Source organism: Melospiza melodia (assembly GCF_035770615.1).
Source record: "Melospiza melodia melodia isolate bMelMel2 chromosome 7 unlocalized genomic scaffold, bMelMel2.pri SUPER_7_unloc_1, whole genome shotgun sequence".
NCBI lineage: Eukaryota > Metazoa > Chordata > Aves > Passeriformes > Passerellidae > Melospiza > Melospiza melodia.
Genome location: NW_026948497.1, coordinates 4,289,306 through 4,313,897, shown reverse-complemented (window position 1 = coordinate 4,313,897; position 24,592 = coordinate 4,289,306). Strand labels below are relative to the sequence as shown.

Below are 24,592 nucleotides of genomic sequence, written 5' to 3'. Positions count from 1 at the left end.
TCAGCAGGTGACGCGTGGCCAGGTGGGCGCTGGCCTCCAACAGCCACTTGGCTTCTGCCACTTCGGCCACCATGGCCTCTGGGACATCGGGGGATGCCTCATTTGTCCCCTCCAGGGTGGCCTCAATGTCCCTGAGCTGGCACCGCAGCTCCCGGGGGAACGCGGTGGCTTCGTCACATGCAGACACCAAGCGCTCCAGTGGCCCCAGGGCCACCTGTGCCTGCTGTCCCCTCCTGGTGGCCACTCTCAACCAGCTGCTGGCCACCATGGCCTCTCATGGCCTTGGTGGCCACCTCCTCCTCACTGGTGACTGCCACCATCCAGGCCTCAAGCGCGGCCACTGCCAAGGCCACCTCCTCCTTGGCCAGGGCCACCGACGGCCGCTGGGCTGTGGCCACCAGGTTGTGCAGAGACGTCCCCCAGTGGGCGGCCTTGTCCTGCAGGTTCCAGGCACGGTTGGTGGCGACAGTCGCAACGGTGGCTGCAGCAATGGCAGCAGTGGTGGCTGTGTCCCTGCAGGTGTCACGGAGCTCGGTGGCCAGCTGTTCTTGAGACATCCGACGAGTCCCACCAGGCCACCAGGCGTTGCTCGCGGTCTCATATCGGCCCAGGTGGTCCCAGGGAGGTGCCAGGGCCTGACCCAGGGAGGGGACACTGGAGTGGCCCAGGAAGGTGACAGCGTGATAGTTGAGGGTCTTATGGAGGTACCAGGTGAATCTCCCCAGGTTTGCACTCAGGGACTTTGGGGACACGCGCTGCCACATGCCCCTCTGTGGCCTGGTCACAGTGGCTGCCACCTTGCCCACGGCCACCACAGCCTCCAGGCACTGGGAAGGGAACAGAAGAGGTGTCAGGGACCTGGTGGCACTTGTGGCCTCCTGGGGTGGCCCCTTTGTCCCCTCACTGGAGGCATCTGCTGTCCCCTCTGTCTCTTCATCAGCCCCTAATGCCATCCGCCATTCCCCGCTTTCTGCCCCGCTGCCGCCCTCGGTCCCCTCCACCCCTCTGTCACTTTCCCCCTTCCCGCCACACCCTCCTGTCCCCTTTGAGACCCCCTGTCCCCTCCCACCACCCTCTGTGTCTCCTCCATTCCCCCGTGTCCCCTCTGTCACCCTCATGTCCCCCCTGTCCCCTCTGTCCGCTGTGTCACCAGTTGTGCCCCAGTGTCACCAGTTCCACCCCAGTGCAACCAGCCCAGTGTCCCCAGTCCCTTCCTAATGTCCCCATCCCAGTGTCCCCTCCCAGTGTCTCCAGTTCCAGCCCAGTTCCCCTGTCCCTCTGCCACCTGTCCCCTCACACTGTCAATAGATCCATCCCAGCGGCACCTGCCCAGTGCCACCAGGGTAGCCCTGGTGTCTCCACCTGTGTCCCCAGTTCCATCCCACTTTCACCACCCCAGTGTCCCCAGGGCTGTCCCAGTGCCACCAGCCCTGTGTCATCATTCCAGTGGTACCAACCCGGTGCCACCAGTTCCATTCCAGTGTCACCAACCCAGTGCCACCAGTTCTGTCCCACTGTCACCAGTGTTTTGGGGGTCTTGGGGGATCCCAGGCGGAGTTTGGGGGCTTCTGGGGGGTTTGAGGGTTCCTGGAAGCATTTTGGGAGGTCTCAGGTGAATTTTGGAGTTCCCAGGTGAGCTTTGGAGTTCCCAGGTGAGGTTTTGGGGATCCCAGGTGAGCTTTCCAGGGAACTGGGTAATCCCAGTTGAGAATTCCCAAAGATTTGGGGTTTCCCAGGTGAGAACACGGGCTGCGGGTTCAGGGGGGCCGAGGGGCTCCGGCCTGCGAGCATTTTGGGGGCTTCAATCAATGGGGAGGGCCTGGGGGGTGCCGAGGGGGAGGCGTGGTGAGTGTGTGGGGGGCTCTCATGGATTTGATGCCTCAGGTTTTGGCTTTTCTGGTTTTCAGGTTCTGTGCTGCTTTACTCTGTGGGTCTGGGCTTCATATTAAGGGATGCTGAGCTCGGTTCACAGAGCAGGGAGACAAAACAATTCCTTTCTAGCTGTGAACCCAAGGACACATAATCCAAACTTCAGGCCCAAGAGTATAAACAACGGGCACTGAAGAGAGAAAAACAAGAAGGATGGGACTTCATCATCTAAAGGCATAATTGGACGATTAACTCCAACATGCAAATGGAGCAGAACTTATAAAAGTGAGAGACCTCATGACTGGCCGTCCATTTTGTGGCCATTTTGGTTCATCTTGGGTGTAGCCCTGGCTGGGTTCTTGTTCTGTCCAAGGTGTATCCACGGAGGCCTTTTAACAAATGCCTGCTTTATTGTGTAACCGTGTCTGGCCTCTGTTCTAGGTCAGCCTTGTGAAGGCCTCAGTTTGTGGCGAGCACGAAGGGAGCCGAGGCACCTGGGCAGGGCTGGAGCAGAGGCAGAGGAAGGTGCAGCTGCTGCCCCCAGCCCGCGGCACTGGCGGGGCCCAGGTGCGGGGCAGAGGGTGCGGGAGGCCGAGAAGCTCGGGAGGAGCGAGAGAGGCGTGAGCGGCTGCAGGGGCGCTGTGTTTATCGGGTGAGCGTGGTGGGAAGGGGCGTTTTGTGCCCGGGAGCGCAGCGGGTGCGGGGCTTGCTGTGCCCCAGGCCGGGGAGGGCGGGCGCTGTGAGCAGCGGGGTTGGATTGCGGGGCTGGGCTGAGCCTGGGGCCGGCAGTGCTGGCGCAGGGATCGTTCCCGCATCGCCGCTGAAAATTAGGGACAAAGACTCTCTAACTAGTTAAAGTTAGAAAGTGGTATGTTTATTATGCTGGTGGGTGGCCTGGAAGGGGTCATTCTTGAAATGCGTGACTGCACCACACAGGGATTTTTGCCTTCTATTTATTTCCCAAAATAATATATATGCATAACGCCAGCACTTCCCATCCCCGCTTTGTATTAAAATGAGGTTATTAGTCCTTCACGTGTGCGCAATTCTTCTCTTGAATTCGGTCAGTAGTCCCAAATTGGGTCAGTGATCCCAGGGAGGTAGTCAGGAAGGTCTTGGTCAGGTCTCTGTGACCCTCTGGCACAATCCAAGGCCCCCTGCTTTGTGATGGATTGACACAGCGTCCAGGTGCTGGGCATTGTTCTGCTGGTTTCAATATATTCCTATATTGGTTCACTTGCTCCTCTTCCTTCTACGAATGAGCTCCTAATGTAACAATTAACTTTAACTTAAGCATCTAATAATCATTAACCAGTTGTTGGTGTATCTGACTTCAATATGAATTGGTTCTAACCCTCAGCTAAAATCTTAAATTTTTTAAATCATAATTTTAAATCATAATCATAATTTATGAATTAAATTCATAAATCATAATAATAAATCATAATTCCACCTACTCCTTCTTCAAGGTTGGTAAATTCTTTCACTAACATATAGGTTCTTCTTTATTGAGCCAACTTATGTGGTAAGTGTTTCTTAAAACCGTACCATATGTTCTCAATATTGAAGTTAAAGCTGCTACTTGCTGCAACAGTCTCTAATTCTAAATAAGTACTGTAATAGACAAAATCAAACTTGTACTAACCAAGAGAAGTAAAACAATAATTGGATGAACGAAGGTACTGAGCAAGTCAGCTGCCATTGGAGACTGCTCACAAAGCACATCCCACTAATGATGGGATGGGCCTTTTTCCAATCTTTTAAGTACTTTCCGTATAGTCTCTGTGTCATGGTGTATTGTAATCAAAGTTCTTTTCCTTTTATCTTTAACTTTTTAAAGAATTTTCTTGAATTCATAATGTTTCAACAATTTGGTAACCAAAGTTAAGTTCATCCCTATGGGCACAGGCAATATTTCTTGGACAGTGATCAAATTCACCTTTCTATGTTGGTATGATACGACAGGTGCCTGATAGGAAAAAGCACATCCTTTGATTTTGACAAAGTTACAAATGCACAAGTTAAATTGAGTTTCCTTCACTGTCATCTCATCTACTATTATAGTGGGGCATGGTGTTCTGAGGCAGATACAACCTTGTCTTGTATACACAGGCAAGGTTTTTTGGTTAATGGGATGCATTTCAAAGTCAGAAATACTTTTCTCTGTATCTAAGTCTAAACCCAGTGCACTTAATTAAGCATTTGTCACGGTATTTAGGATTCTTGATGAGATTCATGGAATCTGTCTTGGACAAACACATATTTACATCCCCAACCATTTCTTCTTTCTTACACAGTTGCATTTGTAATTTTTAGCATTTGACCCAGAGACTTTTGGGTGTTAAAATCATAGGCTTTCCCTTGGCACTTATATACTGGTCACATGATATGGAAGTGGTGCTGCATTAGCTGTGGTTACAGCAATAATCATAACTGCCACAACTGTCTAAACTACACCTACTTGATTATCTATTTCAACGACAAGTCGTTCTGTTCTTTGGGGGATTATTACACTGTGCTTATCATTTTACTCACACTCGATTTATTTTCTCGAGAAAGTTTTAATTTCAGTTTGTTGTTACCCATTGTAACTTTCTAAAGTGCCTCAGGAGCCTTCTTCACTCGGGAATGATGGATCTAGGTGCTTTGTTCCTTAATCTTGATTGCAGTAAAGGTGGTGAGGAGCACTTGGGCGGTCACCAGATGTCGCTGTAGGACACGAAAGAACACAAGCACGCAACCGTTCTCAAGGTGAAGGAAAAAAGGGAAGTTTATTTTCTGAGTCCAATATTTATCGTTTTAAAAAAGTGACAGCGGATTGGAGGGTGACAGTGACACCTCTCCAATGACACTGGTTAAACCAACAGTCCATCAACTCTCTCCTCCTCCATCAAGGAATGCAAAACAATGAGTTATTTACAGAAAGTGTGTGAGAAAGTTCACTACAAGAATGTCAACATCAGAAGGCATAGAAAATCCTAAAAAACCAGGGTGACACACCCCTTGTAGTTGTATGTCTGTTTTGATTAGTATTATTGTATTATGGCTTACCTTCGAGGAAAATCTCTCCATAATTACCTCACTCTTTGCTGCTTTCTTTGCCTCTCCATCCGCCAGCTCATTTCTTTCCTCCAATTTTAAGCTCACTCTCTGGTGTGCCTTAATATGCTTTTTCAGGTAGCTGAACTGCTTCCAGCAGCCGGTTTTTCTCTTCTTCCCTTGTGAGCTGAGTAGTCCCCTCTCCTTCCAGATGGCTCCATGCGCATGCACGACTCTGAATGCCTTTTGCTTTTCTAAGGCATGGGTCCATGCATTTATCTCAGCCTTTTGTGCAGAGGTACCTGTTGGTAAGGGTCCAGACTCTATTACCTCTCTGCAGGTAGTCACTGTGTACTTTGCATGTCTCTTTCCGCTGGCAATGTAGCTGCTCCCGTCAGTGAGCCAGGTCTCTGCATCGTCCAAAGGAGTGTCCTTTAAGTCTGAGCAGCAGGAGTAGGTAGCTTCAATGGTCTCCAGGCAATCGTGGTGTACTGCTTCTCCTTGATTCCACTGAGAAAAGAGGCTGGGTTGACAATATTAGTCACCACTATCTCTACATCATCTTGCTCTACCATGATGGCCTGGTATTTCAGAAACCTCTGTGGTGAAAGCCAGTGGCCACCCTTTACTTCCAGTACTGTGGACACTGTGTGGGACACTAGCACAGTCATTTCTGTCCCAGGTAGACTTGGGTGCTTCTTCAATATTCAGCACAACTGCTGCTACACCTCTGAGGCAACCTGGCCATCCTTTGGCTGTTGCATCTAGTTGGTAGAGAAGTAAGCAACTGCCCTTCGGTAGGGACCCAAGTCCTGAGCCAGTATTCCCAGGGCAATTCCTTGCATGGAAAAATAGAAAGAATGGTTTACTTACATCTGGAAGTCTCAAGGCTGGAACTGACATAAGGACACTCTCTAGCTGGTGAAAGGCCCGTGTGGCTCCTTTTGTCCACTGGAGATCTCTGTTTCCATCGGCAATAAGAGCATAGAGGGGTCTGACGAGCAGTGCATAACTATAAACCCACAGCCGGCACCACCCTGCCATGCCTATGAAGGTTGGGAGTTCCTTCGTTGTTTGTGGTTTCGGGGTTTGGCATACGGCTTTCCTGCCTTAAAGCCTGCTGCTCAGCACTCACTTCTTACCCCAGGTAGATTACCTTCTGTTTCACTACCTGTGCCTTTTTCTTTGAGACTCTGCGTCCTTGGAGTCCTAGGAAATTCAAAAGGCTTACCGTCCAGGCTTCCCTCGTCCGAGTGGCTACTGGAAGATCATCCACATACTGCAACAGCCTCCTTTCCTCTTGTGGAGCTTCCCGGGACTCTGGGTCTATGCAAGCTGTTCTCCAATCGGAGTGGGGAATTTTGAAGCCTTCAGGCACATGGACCATGTGAGCTGTGTTTGAATGCAAAAATTTTCTGGCTGGCTTCGTGGATAGGGAGGCAAAAGAAGGCATCTCTTAGGCCTAAAACAGTGAACCAGGTTAGCTCAGGTGTTAAACAAGTTAGTGAAGTCTATGGATTTGCTACCACAGGGTATAAATTCTGTGTTATCTTATTGACAGCCCTCAATCCAGTACTATCAATTATTGGGCTGATTCCTTCCCTATCGTCCTTTTGAGGGTACTGCTCAATTCTCACTGGTTGTGTTCTTTCCTTAAGCTTGATTACTATGTGGGGGCATTTTTCACCCTCCCTGCTACAGCAGAGGCCCATACCCTCAAAAACACTTATTTACTTATTCTAGTATCTCTTTACTAATGTCTTCCTTAATTTCAATGACTGTTAATGTGAAGCCTAACATCTTTATATCATTTGCCTCCTGAGTAACCTTTCTCATTTGAGAATGTTTAGCGAATGGAGCGAATTTTACAAAAGCTTCTAAGTACACATAGTACACATGTTACTTTAAGGGTTTGCAAAAGTATGCCTTCTCGGACTGGCCAGTTGTACCCCGCACTACAACCTAAACATTTTCCACAAGTACTAAAGCTTTATTTAAAACTGAATATATGGCCCTTGTGTTGACTAAAATTCTACCCTTTTCTTTCTTCTGATCTCACTGCCTCTTGCAGAGGGGTCTGTTACATCCTAGTTCTGGATGAAATTGAACGGCCAGGAGGGGGATGGGTTCAAGTGGGTATACTTTTGGAGCCTAAGCCTTCTTCCCTTTTGGGGAGGTCATCTTTATCCTTCCTCCCTTACCTTAGGAGGAGCCTTTACAAATCATATGTACTCATTTTGCGAACTGTAATAATTTTGCATTTCAGCATGATAATCTTTGTTTGACTTCATATGTTGCTATCTTATGCTGTATGCTGAACAACACGTTTGATTTGCTTTCTCTTTGCCTTGTCTTCCTTTTCAAGGGCCAAGACCAGGAGGCGGTCTGATCTCACAGTCTCTTTGCCATTCTGGGTGATTTCTTAAAACAAAAAGACATATCAGCATACAAAACCCCATCCCATTTACCTTCCTATTTTAAAACAGTATTAACTGCAATGAAGTATTATAAACCTTCTTATTTTCTGAGCTGTTCCTACTGGCAGCCTTCTCCCAGTGAGCCCCTCCTAAAAGGGGCTAGTTGAGCAACCTCTTTGCTCTGGTCAGTTCTCTTTATCTCTTTCTCCTTGCCCTATCTCGCTTCCACCCAAACTTCTCTTTACAAAGCTTCACAGTAGTTTCTCAGTCTTCCTCCTACACACACACACACACACACACACACACACACAGAGCTCCAGGTGGCAGGTATCAGATGTGATTTCCCACACACGAGATTTAAGATCTTAGGTTCTGAATCAGCTTGATCAGAAACCTTTAATTTACACTCTGGGCATGTGCCCTGACGCTTATTAGAACAGCAATACCAGCGTTTCTCACAAACACCGCACTGCAATAATACTAATGCAGCGTGCCAGCCTCTTGATGCACCGAAGGAATTGCCCACAGAGGCAGGCTATTCTGCTTATTACAGAGAACTCTAAATCCCTACAGCAGGCTGTTCCCAGTCCAGACTTACTATAGTACCAGCTGAAGTCTCATAAACTCATTCATCTCTTCTATCTAAACTCCGTTTTACAAAATATCAGTCCTTCCTAGTTCTCTTCTTGCACAATCTAATTAAGCACTGTGTCTACTTACACTTGTTTTACTGCCTTGCAGAAAGGCTGTGCTTGTCACAGCAGAAACTCTGATACGCCCACAGACACAGACACATGCACCCCCCCCCTTTATCTCAAATTCACTAGAGCCAGGGCTTGAATTGCTGTGAGGGGAGAATTCTTGGAATTCCTTTAATTTGCTTTACTATAATTAAACATAAATCACCATACCATAGTTCTTCTGTGTAAAATGCTACTCTTGTTGCAAACAAAATCTTAAAATCTCCACAAACACCACTATACAATCCGAGAATCAAATTACCACTATGCAGTGGAAGAAAATCACCACACAAAATCACTGGGAAAGGGCATATCTCTCAAAGTGCCCACTTCTGTCAACACAACATAGCATACCATAATTCAGCATTTACTCACATCAGTTTTCCCTGGACACAAATCAAAAAAACAGCACACAGTCCAGAGATCAAGTCCAAACATTCAGGGCAAAGGAACTCTCTGAGCTCGTACTCACGGTTAAAATGTACCAAATCTACACAAATCACTACATTTAAACACAATAAATACCGTCACTGATGTTTCTCCACCCGCTTCTCCGCGGGGCACTTCTCTCCCTGCCCCCGCAGCCTGCTGCAGCCGGCGCCTCAGGCGTCACTCGGCTGCTTCAAACACGGGTAGTACTCACCCTCCCCGCACTGTAGGGCACTGTAGATCTACTCTCTTTTTTACACCATACACTTATACACTTGCACGATTAGAAACACAGTGCACTGACCACACAATGCATTAACCATACAGCGACACAGTGTTTGACACACACATGCATATAGAGATCCATTCGAGCCACCCCCAGGGTCGCTAGCGGCTGGTCTATCAGACAATGAACCCCCAATACAGTGTCCGGACACTACACACATACACACACATAGACGTCCACTCAACCCACCCCCAGGGTCGCTAGCAGCTGCTCTATCAGAACAATGAACCCCCGTCTCTAATCCAGCTGATCCACCAGCTACACCCAGACGTCTCTGAGTGATTTACTCCCTAGCTCTCTTTTCTCCTGGGGGCCCCTCAGTACATACCGTATTCTCCTCCGCAGCCAGCAGGTCCTTGTCTGTCCTCGCAGGAGGCAAGTCGAGATGAGCGGAGCCCCACTAGGAAAAATCTTAGGGAGAACCTTGGAGGTCTGTCTATCCCCCCGCCCCTGCAGGGACAGAGAGCTCCTGCCTTGGCTCACCATAATGTTTTGCGGAGAAAAGAAGAAAACTCTACAACTTTGTCAAAGTTGTAAAGTTGGTATGTTTATTACAGCGCTGGATGCATGCGGAGATTGCTGTCTTCAAAAAAGGCATGCGTACCTCTGAGAACTTCAGGTCTCTTTTTATCTCTCTCTTAAATACATATGCATACAGTTTCACAATAGGTTCATACATATTCATTTTTATGGGTTTCTTGTGACATTTACCCCTAATTCCTTTGTATCAGAAAAAATTCCGAGGTCAGGTTGACTTGCCCTTACAGCAGTCTCTGTCTCCTTCTATCATCTTCTGTATCCCGCCTTTATCTCTGTCCTTTGCTGAAGTAACTCCACTGAGCTTAGACCTTGCAGTCTAGCTAAATAACTATGGTTTCTAACTACAGACTCAACTCAAAAATGTACATTTCACTTAAATTAAAATGGATTTCTATCCTGGAAAATTTTCAATTTGCTTCACTCACCCTGGGCTCTGCCTCGAGCTGTGCAAATTCCATCAGTGCAAGCAGGCAGAGCTTGGGGTGAGGGGCAGAGGGAATCAGCCCAATTCCTGCCCCAGGCAACGGACCCAGGTACATTGTCCACACTTTGCCCAGCAGTGTTCATTTGCATTTCTAAAGCTGCTCTGCAGGCTGCCTGGAATGAAGCTTCTCTTCCAGGGCAGCCATCTGGTGAGTCACATGTGGCCTCCCCAGAATCTGCTTTTTAAAAAAAATGTATTAACTATTTATGTTCAAAGTATTACAGTTAAATCTCTTCGATTTTGCAAAATGCAACATAAAGGCGAACATGGGAAAACCCAGACCAAAAATTGATTCTCACACTTCTGTCCAAAACCCACCTGACAATATAAAGTGGGAATATTATGAAAAATTTTTCCCATGTTGTAATTTTGTCACTGAAACTTCAGGGAAAACAAAAACTCTCCAAGAATCTCTTTAGTGTTAGAGAGTCAATACATTCCTTGGTTCTGGCCAGGATGTGCAACAGAAATAATTTCTTTCACAAATAGCCCAACTGTGCAGAGAAAATCATTCCATGCCATGTGAGATTTACTAAATTTTTCCTAAACTTTATGTAGTCTGGACCAATCTAAATCCACTGGTTTAATGCTCATTGCTTCCAAGTTGTATAAGTTTTTAGTATTTGGTTGCCTGTTGGACCCGGATTTCTTCCCCTCTGATGTGTGAATTCAGTCTCCACACTCCTGGATTTCCTTCTCAGCCTTTTCCAGCCCAGGTGTCTCCAGCTCTGCCGGGGGCAGTGCCTGGGGTAGTTGTTGGTTGTTGTTTGCTGATGATTATTCCCAGTCTGTTTGAATGTTAAAGTCATCTCCATTGAGTGGTATAACACCCTTTAAATAAAAGCTTTAAAATTCATTTCCCAAAGGCAAAGACAAACCAAGCCTGAGGAAAGAAATAAGATTTAAAAGGAACAAACTCGGTACATTTTGCAGCAGCGCAATGGCAGGCAGCCCAGAGAGTGGGTGTCAGTGAGCCCCAGAGCTCAGCGGCTGGAGATGGCAGAGCAGGGTGGCCAGGATTGCAGAGGATTCCAGGCGAGGATCTGTGGGCAGGCGCAGGGGCTTGGCCCGCTGTGGAGCCCTGGCTGCTGCTGCGTTGCCTTCAGGGCAGGCTCAGGGGCGGCCTCCCATCCTCCTGCTGCAGGCGGGAAGTGCAAATCTCTGGGGCTTCAGAGCCCTTGAGGCCAGGCTGAGGGGTCCTCCCCTGTTGAGCTGTGCTGGCGGCTGTTTCTGGCCTCAGGGACACTTGGCATGGACCCCTTGGCCACCAGTGGTGCTGCTTTGCACTCCTTAGGCAGGAGCCGATGTCCTGGCTGGGTGTTGGCAGCAGCAAAGTGCCAGGGCAGGCTCTGTGCCAGCCCAGCTTCCTGTAGGAGAATGTGCCTTGATATCTGCTCCAGTGGTTGCTGAAGCAGTGAGAATTGCTTTTGCCCCCCTGTTAGGTGCCATGGTGTCAGCAGAAGATGTTGAAGCCTTCCTGCTCAGGACATTTCAGTGCCAGGCTCTCACAAGGACCCACAGCTGCGCGGGTTGAGCTGAGCATGGGGTGGTGACCTGTGCTGTGTCTGATTCCCCTTCCTTCCCTCCCCTGGAACAGGGTGTTGCTGCTAGACGCCACTTGTCCTGGTTGCTTCAGAGTACTTTGGAGAGGCTCCATATCTAATTTTCCTATTTTCCTGGGGCTGCCAGAACTTCAGGGTTCACTTCAGCATAGGCCTGGCCAGACATTTGACATAGAGGTACAACAGAACTGGCCTCTGTATCCCTTTTTATAATATTAATTTGTGTTACGAGTTCAGCGATCAAATCCCTTCCCAGTAAATCACGATAACAATTAGGAGCAAATAAAAATTCACGCATTTCAAACCCATCTCCCAGATCTACTTAGAGTGATTGAATAAAACCATACATCTTTCCCACTTATCCCCTCACTAATTAAACATATTTTTAGCATTTTCCCCCCCTTAGGTCTAAGATTCAGAGTGCATTGAGAGGCTCCTGTGTCTACCAGGAAATGCCTCCTCTCAATGCAGACCCACCCTGAATGTTCTCAAGGGCTCCACTGTGGAGGGTCCCTGGTGTGATGGGAGCTGTGACAGCCCTGCCAATCCATGTCCATCAAGGGGTGGACTTGCTGGTCCTGAGGGTGCTGCTGTCTGTGCTTGCAGTGTCCTTGTGCCCTGCAGCTGGAGCCCTGGTTCCTTGCCAGGGGCTGTTTGGGTGGGCTCTCCCCTGCCGAGGAGGGCAATGCCTCTGCCAGGTGCTTGTGGCTGAGCCGTGCCCTGGGTGCTGGGGCCCCCTTGGGCCCTGGGGTTGATCCCTCAGGGGCTGTAGGAACTGTGCCATGGCCTTTGCCTTCAACTTGGCCTTTTGCTGCTCCCTTCTTGCACTCACCTGCTGTGCCTTTGTGCCCAAGTGCTGCAGGGCCTTCTTGTGCCCCTCCTGCAGCCCCCTCAGTGCCTGTGGGTGCTTGTCTTGCTTTACAAGAGAGGTGTCTGCTCAGGAAGGCAGAAAAAGCCTCTCTTGGAATGCAGAATGCAAACCCCCTCCCTCTTAATGTTTAGAATAGTGAAATCAAGGGACTCTAAGGCAAAGATATGGGAATAGGAATACCAGTTCTTTACTAGTGTGTATAATAAAGCAAACAAACACCAACAGCTGCGGCACTGACAGCAAACAGAGCCCGGACCCAGTCCCGGCATTTGGGCTGCGGCGCTTTCCCTTTGGGTGCAGTTCTGGGCACGGCCGGCAGGGGTGCTGGCGGCTCCCGCGGGGCGGGGCAGCGCATCCCTCCCATGGGAACCTCTCTGAACGGAAATAGATCAATCCCTTCAGCTAACTCTTTCACTTTTTTACCTTCTATAGCCTTTCTCCCGTGTTTTGGGAAAGAATTTAGAGAGGGCTGCCTTTTAACTGAGCTCCTAGTGTTTCAATAAGGTGCTTCCTGTAGAGAGAGAGAGTTTCCCTGAACAGCCGGAGCTGTGGTTACCAAGGGGACGTAACTCAGAGCAGGACGGGGTCAGGGGAGGATATCCCGCCGAGGCTCGGTGGGAGTGTGAGCAGGGTCTGCTGCTGGAATCACCAGAGGGGGATCTTCCCGTGGAGCCCGAGGCGGAGCGTGGGTAGCCCCTGCATGGCTGATGACAGCTGATCCGGCAGCTGCCGGCAGAGCAAAGGCAGGTGGGAGAGCCCGGCAGCGGCGGCGGTGCCCAGCGCAGGTGGCACGGGCAGGGCAGCCGGGGATGGGATGGCTGGGACTCCCCCTGGGTGTGGTGGGCGCGGTGACCTCGGAGCAGGCGGCAGGACAGAGCAACCCCCATCTTCCCCAGCATGGCCGGCAGAGCGGCCGCGGTCCAGGCAGTGGGAGCAGGGCACACAAATTGAGCGACAGCGCCGGGGCAGGTGGAGCTGCCCTGGGCAGTGAGGCCGCACCTGGGATGGAAACCGGGGCAGGCAGAGCTGAGGCGGGCAGCGAGCCGGGACCCGGGACAGGCGCCTGGGCCACAAACGGAGGGGGCAAAACCTGCAGAGGATCCCACTCTCTCATTTTTCCTCTTGTTCCCTTCCCTTTCATATCCCTTTTTCTTTTCTTGTTTTTTCTTGGAGGTTTCTGATATTTTAAACATTTTTTTCTTCTAAAATCTCGTGTCTAACATATGGCATATTCTCTTCTAGATTAAATGGGTTTTTTTACAAATAAATCCAGAGCCTAGCAAATCTAAACTTCTGCTTGGATACTTTGAAATGCTCAATGAGCTAACTCATGACCTCCAAATGTTGTTTTTCCCATCACCTCTTTATTTATCCTTTGGCAAATTAAGCATCTTTCAGTTAATTGTTTCCAAATCCAAAAATTCCAGTGCACCCATAGTTCCTTAAAAAATGATCACAAAAATCTTGAGTACCCCAGTGGGTTTTCTGATGCCTGTCTTCTAATATTTTCTTAGAAGCACATTTTATTAAGTAATTATCATCCATCATGAAGTTTCCATTTCCCTGATTTATCTTGTTCACTTCCTGTCCTGTTCAATTCTTTTTTCTCGGCTTCACTAAACTTTGGAATTTCCGGTTTTTCCTCATTTGGAGTTAATATTAACATAACTCTTTCACCTCCATTTTCTGCTGCATCCTTAGCTCTGTGATCTGCCAAATTATTTCCTCTTCTTTCTGGGGTCTTTCCCTTTTGGAGTTCCATTATATGTACTATAGCTATCTCTTTTAGGTAATTGTAATGCCTCTAAAACCTCTAAAATAAGTTCCTCATGTACTAATCCTTTTTTTCTTGAATTAAGTAATCTTTTCCCTTTCCAAATTTTTAAAGGTATGTACTACTCTAAAGGCATACCTTGAATCAATATATATAGTTCCTTTATTTTGTGTTAAATATTCTAGTGCTCTTTTTAAAGTATATAATTCACAAGTTTGAGCTTACTAGTTTAAGGTTAATTTCCCTTTTTCCATAGTTTGCATGTTTTTCCCATCGACTACTGCATACCCTGTATTTTCTCCTTTTGCAAGGAGTTGTATCTCTATTTTTTTTCTTTTTTTCCCCCTGTGTCCAACTTACTGGTTTTCTGTCTCATTTTTCAAGATCTTATCTATTCATCTTCTGCCTCTGTTTTTCACATTCACTAACAACCTAAATACCACTCTTCTTTCAACTACATGAAGAAAAATAAAAAACTTTTTTCTCACACTACTTTCAGTACAATATACCTCCCTCCAAGGAGATATAGTGAAGCTTAAAATACAGAATCTACATTACCTATACTTTCATTCGTCTACATTCACTCACTTTTATTTCTCATTCACTTTCACACATTCTTTCCCACCCTCAGGACACAGAGTGGATCCCTGTTGACAGAGAATCGCGGGTCCCTGTGGCCCCCCTCACCTTGGGGTTGGCCTCTGGGTCAGTATTTCTGGGCCTCCTGGGAGGGCCCTGACTCTGCTGCCTCCAGTGCCGTTCACCTGTGAGGCTGATTTGTGTGTCACTGACACTCTTTAGCCACGGCCCCCTCACACGCCCTGGGGACAATGGCCCGTTTGCAGGTCACCTGTACCTTATGCCACAGCCCCCACACGCCCAGGAGAACAATGGCTTATTTGTGGGTCACACACTCCTCTTTCCACAGCCCCTCCTTCCCACCCGCCCGAGAAGCTGAGGCTGATTTTGTTTGTGACTCACTCTCACACACAACAAGACAACAATAAGGTACCTTCTGTTATAAATTATCAAATCGAGAGCCAAACCTATAGGAAAATTTAGCAAAGATTTATTAATTTGTCTGTGAGACTAAAGTTCAGTCGTCAAAACCACCACAGCCAAGGGTCAGCGTCGAGCCTGGGTTCGGTGCTGGGTGAACACGGATCTGAGCTCCGAATGTCAGAGTCTCCCCCTGTTCATAAATGCTGTGTGATGCAGCGAGTTCTTTTACAGTTTATTCTGCTCGAGGCAGAGATGACCGAATGTTCTTTGTGTCTCTTCCCATACATAACCGTGTCTTTACCTGCGCAGAGGTGGACAAAGACTCAGTCCCGGTGTCTGATGTTGTCAGTAGACTCTGGGGAAGTCAGCATTCACATGCATCAGGGTGGGACTGTGGATCATTGTGGTAGCTGTATAATCGTCGAGACAAAAATCACTCTTGGCTGGACCTGGTGACCCGGGGAAGCCAGCCATTATCGCCCTGGAAGCTTCTATTCTTTCATTAAAAACCCCGATGTTTATCTCAACCAAGTCCAGGAACTAGATGTATATGAATAAGACACTGCTCCTGGCCAGGATGGTCAAAAGACATAATGTGGATTTTACAATATTTTATACATTAATAGCATGATTTATCTCTACCATATACTACAGTTTCACATCACCTATTACAAGTTTAGGTGTTCCTTGCCAGTCCCCGTGCTCTTGGATATCCCTCAACCCAGCTGTGTTGTCCAACCCCAGATGCTCTTGAGCATATCCTCAATCCGGCAGAATTCTGCCCAACTGTTGATGCTCTTGGAATGGCAATTCCTCAATCCAGCAGGTTTTCATTCTGGATGCTCTTGGGCTCTCTTATCCCTCAAACCAACAGCATTTTTAGTAGCCTTTTTTGTCCCGTTTCCTAGTGGATTTGGCTCGGAAACTCCTCTGCTCCCTTCCTCCGAGGGGTCCACCCCCTCTCTGAGACCCAGTCCCAGTTTCCCGGGGGATTCTCTCACTCCTCTTATCATTCGCTGTGTCTCTTTACTGGCTGCTTCCCTCAAGGAAAGTTGGAAACGCAGCGTGGGAGACTCCAGCACTCACTTGGCAGGTCTGGGACAACCAGCCCTCGTCTCATTCACAGCCCAAAGCAGAGAATGAGGGGAGAAGGGAGCCCGGAAGCCCAAACAGCCCCGGCATCCCGAAATGGGGAGAGCAAAGCGGGGGGAGCTTTTGGCATTGCTGAGACTGCCAGCAGCCTGGGCAGGGTGGGCACTGAGGAGAAGGGTGACCCCCAATCCAAGCATGACCCCCAGCAGCTGGGACAGGGGGGAACCCCCGAACGCCAGAGGGGAGGAACCAGGGGCGGGGAAGTCCTGGGAGGCTTTTTCAGGGCTGAATCTTGGATGTTGGGGAGGTTTTTCTGGAGCCCAGATGGCCAGTGACTTGTAGAGATGGACTTGGGCAGAGGGACTTTGGGATCTCAGCACCTCAGGACAGAGGTGCAGAGTGGCCAAGAACACCCTTGGGGGGCTCGTGAGTCCTGGAATGTTGCCAGAAGTGTCTGGTGGCAGGACTTTGATCCTACACAGGAGATGACACCTGTATGAGGACTGGGAGGATTTCACTGGGGTGAATGGTGAAGGGATAAGTTAATTAGAGTGTAAAACACAGGGTTTAGGATTTCTGTACAGGGGGGTCTAAAGAAGTAAGATGGAGGAATTGGGGCGTGTCCTGTTCTTCTTCTTCTTCTTCTTGGCCTCCATCTTCTGTGGTGATGGTGGCACTTTGGGATTGGTCTTTACTAGAAGTGCACCGGTTAATAAGAGTAGAAGGTATTGGGGAAAAATTATAAATATTGTATACGTAACTTCGGGTATAAAGATAAGTGACCGCCCCAGGGGTTGCAGAGTGTGCCCATGGCTGACTTGCTGTGCAGACCTCTGTCGGGCTGAAAGAAAATCTTTTAGATAAACAATTAATAAACTCCGAGACCGAAACAAGATCAGAAGTCTCTCCTCGTCCTTTGAAGCGCCGGGCTGTCCAAGGCCACCCTGGGCCTTTCCAGGCCACCTAAACAGCCGAGAAACCGAGCAAGTGGCATCCCTGAGCTATCTCCGGTAATAAATCAGCAAAGAGAAACAATGAAAACCGACAAGTGGCGTTCGCTGCGTGGGCTACTCCCCACCAACCCTTTCAGGGGGGGATCAGTCCTGAAGAGCTGAAGAGCTGAAGAGCTGAAAAGCCAAGAGGGCAGCCCCAATCTAGGACGAGTTCCCAGGAGAGCACTGATAGCTCCTGAGGAGAGAAGCCTGAAGAAAAAAAAAAGAAGAAAAAAAAACGGCCAGAAGAGTCTGCAAAAAACAGCAGTCACTGAGAATTCCATCTCTCAGCTTCTACCGAAGACAGTTCGTAGCAGAGCAGCCCGGAAAGGAACCAGGAAAGGCCCCTCTGGATCCACCCCTCGTGACCCGCTGGACGGACACTGGGAGCCTTCGGACAGCTCTGACGACAGATTCGGTGAGAAGGTCAAAAAATAAGAACATAATTGCACACTCTCCCAAGAACAACGGGAAATTTTGTCCGCCTTACAAGGCGTGGCTCAAACACACACAGAAGGGATCCCAAAGAAAGAATTAAAACAGCTATTGTTGTGGGCAAGGCTTAATTACCACTTGCCGAATCATGCCTGCTATTCGAAGTGGGGTTTTGGCAGGAAATCAATAGGCACTTATATTTCTTAGCGACAAAAAAAGACGAGACAGCGTTAAAGCTGCTCTTGCCGGCAAGAGTAATGCTAGAAAGGCATTTCAGTACAGTCGAAAAGACTGGGAGAGCAATGAAAAGTTGCGGCACCCTCGGAAGGAGGGGGGGGAGCAATGCTCCAGAAAAAAATTAGCTCTGGCCTCAAGAAGCCAGGGGGAAAGGGCTCTCGAGAAAAGAGAGCAGGAAATAATATTAAAACCCCCGGTCCCAAAACCCAGAAACCCCAGGAAGCTCCTAAAGCGTCCTGAAACTCCGGAGAGTACAGGGGAATCAGGATCGGAAGGGGGAGTGCAGGGGGCAGAGAAGGGATCGGGGGGGGCGCTTACTCGCGGGGGGCACGGCACGGCAGCGGCGGAGCCGGCGGGGAGCGTGGGTGAAGAGATACCGGGAGACACATGTCCCGGTGCGGCTTTTGTCAGTGCAGTGCCGGGGGGTGGCGGCCGCCCTGGCTGGCAGAATAGCGGAGATGCGCGCGGCAGGCAAAACTCGCAAGAACCGGAGGGGGAGTCACATACCAGCGCGGGGGCGGTAAACACGGGCGGCGAAATGGGGGATATTGCGCAGCCCCAAAGGGCCACCGTAGTGAGACGCGGGAGGCGCGCGATTGTGACGTCAGACCCGGTGCGGAGGTCCGCTCGGATTTTGGAACGCGCTCGGGTGCTGGCGGGGGGCGGGCTGTACACACCGGCGGGAGGAGCCAGGGACACAGCGTCAGAGGGGGAAGAGACAGAGTCAGGGACAGACCGAGGGGAGGAAGCCTCGGAGGTGGAACAAGGGGGGGAGAGTGACATCAGCTCGGGAGAGACAGGGAGCGGCTCGGAGAGCACGCATGCGCAGAGAGTAGAGCGCGGGCGGGGGTGGGCCCGATCCCCTGTGACGTCTCGGGCGAGGAGGGGCCGTGCTCGGGATCCTATGTCCGAGGGGCTCCACACCCTCTTCAGACTTGCTACCTCTGGATGAAAACCCTCGGAGTTCCAGACTCATCCCTTCAAGGGAGACGTTCTGGTGTTCAAGCTCCATTCCCAGCTGAATTAAAATCCAGGCAGACACAGTCTCAAAACGAGATCACGAACACGGCAGTCGACAGGACGAGGGGCAGTCGAGCTCATGCTGTCATCCGAGCTGGGGAGGCCGGTGACAGCGCCGCCTAGTGGGGGGCAAGGGTTTCGCTTGTATCTCCACAGAGCGAGGTCTGACGTGGGTGTCGGCACGACACGTGAAACCATTTTGAGTGCGAGAACATGAAAACGCAGATCCGAGAAACAATGATCCAAGAAACAAAGAGACGAGTACTCAGACAGGAGTCGAGACTCAAACTGCACAAGACGACTCGGAAGAGAAATAAAAAAAAGCTAAAGACTTTGGGGGAATTTTCTCTAGGGTCTTGGATGAAAACCAGAATAATGATTTCACGCAGAAGCGGAATTATGGGTTTCATGATGCTTATGTGCATCATTCTTTCATTCATTGCAGTAAGCAATGGGGGTAATTTACCTATTACTCAACCAAGGCAAAATGTATGGGGGACTTTGGCTCAGGGAGCAAATTTAGATAGTATTTGCCTGACACATTTGAGGCCAGGAAAACCATTTTCAGCATGCATGGTTGGGTTGCCAGTGGACGAATGGCCAGTTCCAGGGCACTCCGCAGTTAACATTTCGCAGGTCATTAAAGATCCTGAGAAAGAGTGGTGTGCTTGGACACATCTACTTCCTGTGGCTTCAATGGAACTCTGCGTGCAGTTTGAGGCTCCGAATGTCACAAAGGCGAAAACTGTCGATTTGACTCCCATTCATGAATTCTATAAGAATGCGTCAGCATGGTGTAAATATACAGAAAAAACTACCAAAGGATCGGTCCAAGTCCCAGTGCAATTGCCATGGGGTTTGTTTTTAATTTGCGGGGACAGAATTTGGCACGGCATTCCTGCTAATGCCACGGGAGGTCCATGCAGCATTGGGGAAATTTCAATGCTATCGCCTGATTTGAACATGTTAAGGGAGAGAAAACGCAAAGAAAAAAGATCAATAGAACAATATGCGGCAGATTGCAATGATAAAATATTTTCTTGGGACAAGAAAGCGAGTATTGCTATAGCAATCTTCTCACCTCAAACAGCATCAGGGGTGGCCTTGACTCAAGTCGACCGCATGGGTTGTTGGTTGAGCAAACATGCACGGTCTGTGTCTGTCTTACTGGATGACATGTTAAAAGACATCAGTGGTGTAAGACAGGCGACTCTTCAAAACAGAGCGGCGATCGATTATCTATTGCTCGCTCATGGACATGGATGTGAAGAGTTTGAAGGGATGTGCTGCATGAATCTCTCAGATCATTCAAGGTCAATTCATGAAAGTATCAAAAATATAAAAGACAGCATAAATAAACTTGGCGAGATCACAGGATCATGAATCGATCAGCTGGTAGACTTCTTTGACATCTCTCCCATTTGGAGAGGAATTTTAAGAGTAGAGTTGTATGTTTTAATAGTTCTCCTAGTCCTCATACTTGTCGTCCCATGCATATTTGCATGTTTAAAACACGCTATGAATCGGATAGCAAAAGAGGTCTTCCTGGTGCAAACAGAAGGGGGAGATGTGGGATCTCAGCACCTCAGGACAGAGGTACAGAGTGGCCAAGAACACCCTTGGGGGGCTCGGGAGTCCTGGAATGTTGCCAGAAGTGTCTGGTGGCAGGACTTTGATCCTACACAGGAGATGACACCTGTATGAGGACTGGGAGGATTTCACTGGGGTGAATGGTGAAGGGATAAGTTAATTAGAGTGTAAAACACAGGGTTTAGGATTTCTGTACAGGGGGGTCTAAAGAAGTAAGATGGAGGAATTGGGGCATGTCCTGTTCTTCTTCTTCTTCTTCTTGGCCTCCATCTTCTGTGGTGATGGTGGCACTTTGGGATTGGTCTTTACTAGAAGTGCACCGGTTAATAAGAGTAGAAGGTATTGGGGAAAAATTATAAATATTGTATACGTAACTTCGGGTATAAAGATAAGTGACCGCCCCAGGGGTTGCAGAGTGTGCCCATGGCTGACTTGCTGTGCAGACCTCTGTCGGGCTGAAAGAAAATCTTTTAGATAAACAATTAATAAACTCCGAGACCGAAACAAGATCAGAAGTCTCTCCTCGTCCTTTGAAGCGCCGGGCTGTCCAAGGCCACCCTGGGCCTTTCCAGGCCACCTAAACAGCCGAGAAACCGAGCAAGTGGCATCCCTGAGCTATCTCCGGTCATAAATCAGCAAAGAGAAACAATGAAAACCGACAAGGGACCTTCAAACTCAATGTGTTTTGGGGAAGATGAAACAGGAAAGCCTTATAAATACGATTGTCTGGCAAAAGATTTTGTGAAGATAAAAAGTATAAGGAGGATTAAAATGAAAGCAAGCTCTGAGATACTTCAGTTAGTGAACAACTGGAAAACAATGGTGTGGCCAAACTGAAGGTAATGCCCTTTTGATGAAACAATTCCCTCTGCTTGATGACAGATCCAAGGGTCAGAGCAGACCTTACTAGCTCAATAGAAGGGGTCCGAAGAGGAGTTATTAGGGTTTAAAATGTAACACAGTGTGGTGATGTAATGATTTTTACAGGCTGAATGTAAATGCTGTAGGATTTGTCTCTTGTACTAGATTGGTTAGTGAGAAATAGAATATTCAACACAGAAGAAGATTGATTGTATGGTAACGGGAACCTTACTCTCATATACTCTTCCCCTCTTACTCTCTCACCCTCTAACCCTCTCTACCCGTCTCTTCTCTCAGGCCTGCTCCGAGCTGTGCCTGGCAGCTCCAAGCAGGGCCCTGCACCCAGACCCTTTGCAATGAACCGCAAGTTCCACGACCTGGCTGCAGAGCTCACTCGTCTCTGTCCGTTCCTACCGTCCTACCCCCCGACACTCCTACAAATGTGCTCATCCTTTGTTTTCCCCAAACCAGGATTTCCCATTGCCAAGGCCTGGGACGCTGCAAGGAAGAGGAAGATGCCCCGGGACACTGAGACAGGTGAGGAGGAAGTCAGTGCCCCTTTCCCCTCTGTGCTGCTCCATCTCCCAGCCCAGCACGGCCCTGGCTGCAGCTCAGCACTGGGGGATCTCCTTGCCCTTGCCTGTGGCACGGAGGCGAATCCCATCCTGTCCTTGTCCTTCCTCCCCCAGAGCAGGAGCTGAGCATGGAGAGCAGGGAGGACAAATGCCAGCGGCAGAACCTGGTGGAAGAGGCCGTTTTGAGCGGCTCCACGGTGCAGGAAGCCAACGGGGAGGAAAAGCCGTGGAGATGCCGCACGAGGCGGGGCTGCAAACGCAGCTGGCGGGGATCTGAGGGGTAAAGAGCCAGCCTGGGCCGGGAAGGCGGCCGGAGACGGAGCCAGAGCTCGGAGCTGGTGCTCCATGAGCAGCTCCATGATGGGGAGAAGCCCCACACGTGCGTGGAGTGTGGGAAGAACTTCAGGCGGAACTGCGACCTGATTGTGCACCACAGGATCCACATTGGGGAGAAGCCCTATGAGTGTGGGGAGTGTGGGAAGAGCTTCAGCCAGAGTTCCCACCTGATCAGGCACCAGAGGATCCACACTGGGGAGAGGCCATACAAGTGCTCCGAGTGTGGGATGTGCTTCAGCCAGAGCTCCGGCCTGATCACGCACCAGAGGACCCACACTGGGGAGAGGCCCCACGAGTGTTCCAAGTGTGGGAAGAGGTTTAAGAACAGCTCCTGTCTCCTCCAGCACTTTTGGATGCACAGGGAGGTGAGGCCTTTCCAATGCCCCGACTGTGGGAAGGGATTCAAGCACAACTCCACCCTCATCACCCACCGGCGCATCCACACTGGGGAGAGGCCCTACGAGTGTGATAAATGCAAGAAGAGGTTTCCGACCAGCTCCAGTGTCCTCCTGCGCTATCGGATTCACACAGAGGAGAGGCCCTTCAACTGTCCCGACTGCAGGAAGGGATTCAAGCACAACTCCCACCTCATCAGGCACCGGCGCATCCACACTGGGGAGAGGCCCTACGAGTGTCCCCAGTGTGGGAAGAGCTTCTCCAGCCGCTCTAGCTTGACCCAACACCAGCGGAGGCACCGCTAAGGGAAGCCCTGTGAGTGCCCCGACTGCGGGCAGAGCTTCGTGCGCTGCTCCAGCTCCATCCCCCACTGGAGGAGGCACTTTGGGCACAGCCCTGGTCACTCACATTCCCTGTGATCCATGTTGACAACACACCTGGCTGCTTCTACTTTTTGTTTGGCCTTAATTTTCCTCTATTCTCCATCTCTTTGCACTGCAAAAGCCAAGAGGAATGGATCTGTCACCTCAAAATCACTCAAATCCCAGTGAAAACAGCTCAATCTGACCCCAAAAAGAGCTCAAACCCACCTCAAAAAACTCAATCCCATGCCAATTTCACTCAATTCCGCAGCCATCAGGCTGAGATGAGGTTGGGAAATGATTTAGAGTCATGGGGTCTCAATCAGAGTGGTGGGATGGAAATTGTGTGGGCTGGGTGTGTGGGATGTATTTGACAGCAAATAAATCTCTGAGACTTATTGATTTCTCTCCCGTTCATGTTCAGTCTGTTGCAGTTCTGTTTGCAGAGTGCCGCCTTCTCAGCTCATTGTCTCTGTGTCCCTTTTCTCTCCTGTCTCTCTTTGCCTGCTCTGTTTCTCTCTCAGTGTCTCCATGGGCCCACGGACCACCAGAACCCTGCCCTGATTTAATTGACCCAGGCACCCGCAGAGACCCTCCCTATATTTAAGTGCCTCAGGGACCACCCAATACCCTCCCCTGATTTATTGCCCCAGTGCCCGCCAAAGACTCTCTCCTGATTAAATTGACCCCTCCCCTGGTTTAATTTACCTATCCCTGTTTTAATTCCCCTTCCCCTGATGTAATTGACCCCTGCCCTGATTTAGATGACCACTCTGTCCCCACAGACCCTCCCCTGATTATTTATTATTTTATTTCCCAATTATTATTTTAATTCCCAGTCCCAGGAGCTGAACTCCTGAAGGCTGGCAGGGAAATGTCTCTGTAGGATTTTGCTCCATTTCCCTTCAAGGGCGGGAACATATTTTCCTGGCTTGGAACTGGAATTGCAAACTTCTGGAATGTGTGCAGGGCAACACGGACTGGGATCAAACATGGACTAGGATCAAATAGGGATTGGGATCAAATATGGACTAGGGCCAAACAGGGACTTGGATCAAATAGGGACTGGGATCAATAGGGACTGGGATCAAATATGGACTGGGGTCAACTATTCACTGGGATCAATTATTGATTGGAATCCTACAGTGTGAGATAAACTGGACTGAGCTTATATAGACTGGGATCAAATACAGGCTGGGATCAAATATGAATTGGGATAAAAAATGGACTGGGATCAAATATGGACTAAAATCAACTATGGACTGGGATAAACTGGACTGGGATCAAATCAGGACTGGGATCAACTTTGGACTGGGATCAAATATGGCCTGGATCAAATATGACAGATTTTATGGACTGGGATCAAATGTGGACTAGGATAAGCTATGGACAGGGATCAAATATGGACGGGGATCAAATATGGATTGGGATCAAATGGACTGGGTTCCTACAGACTGGGATAAACTGGACTGAGATTATATAGATGTCGTGGTTTGAGAGGAAGTTAGTTTCCTGGGATATGAAGTGGTCAGGCCAATAGGTGCTCACATTTGAATATTGGCACCTGGTTTGGCCACTGGGGACATTGGATACGCCTCTGAGAACACAGGGGTTAAAAAGCAGAGCACTCCCGGGGGAAGCTCTCTTGGGTTCCAGCGAGGGAAGCAGGTTGGACCGCCCCTG

General features: G+C 49.3%; 2 pseudogenes; one reads left to right on the top strand and one right to left on the bottom strand.

Moving 5' to 3' along the window:
- LOC134432728 (zinc finger protein 850-like) overlaps window positions 1-24,592 on the bottom strand; it is a 154,440-nt pseudogene that overhangs the window by 108,701 nt on the left and 21,147 nt on the right.
- On the top strand, window positions 16,202-22,852 carry LOC134432757 (zinc finger protein 239-like; annotated as a pseudogene).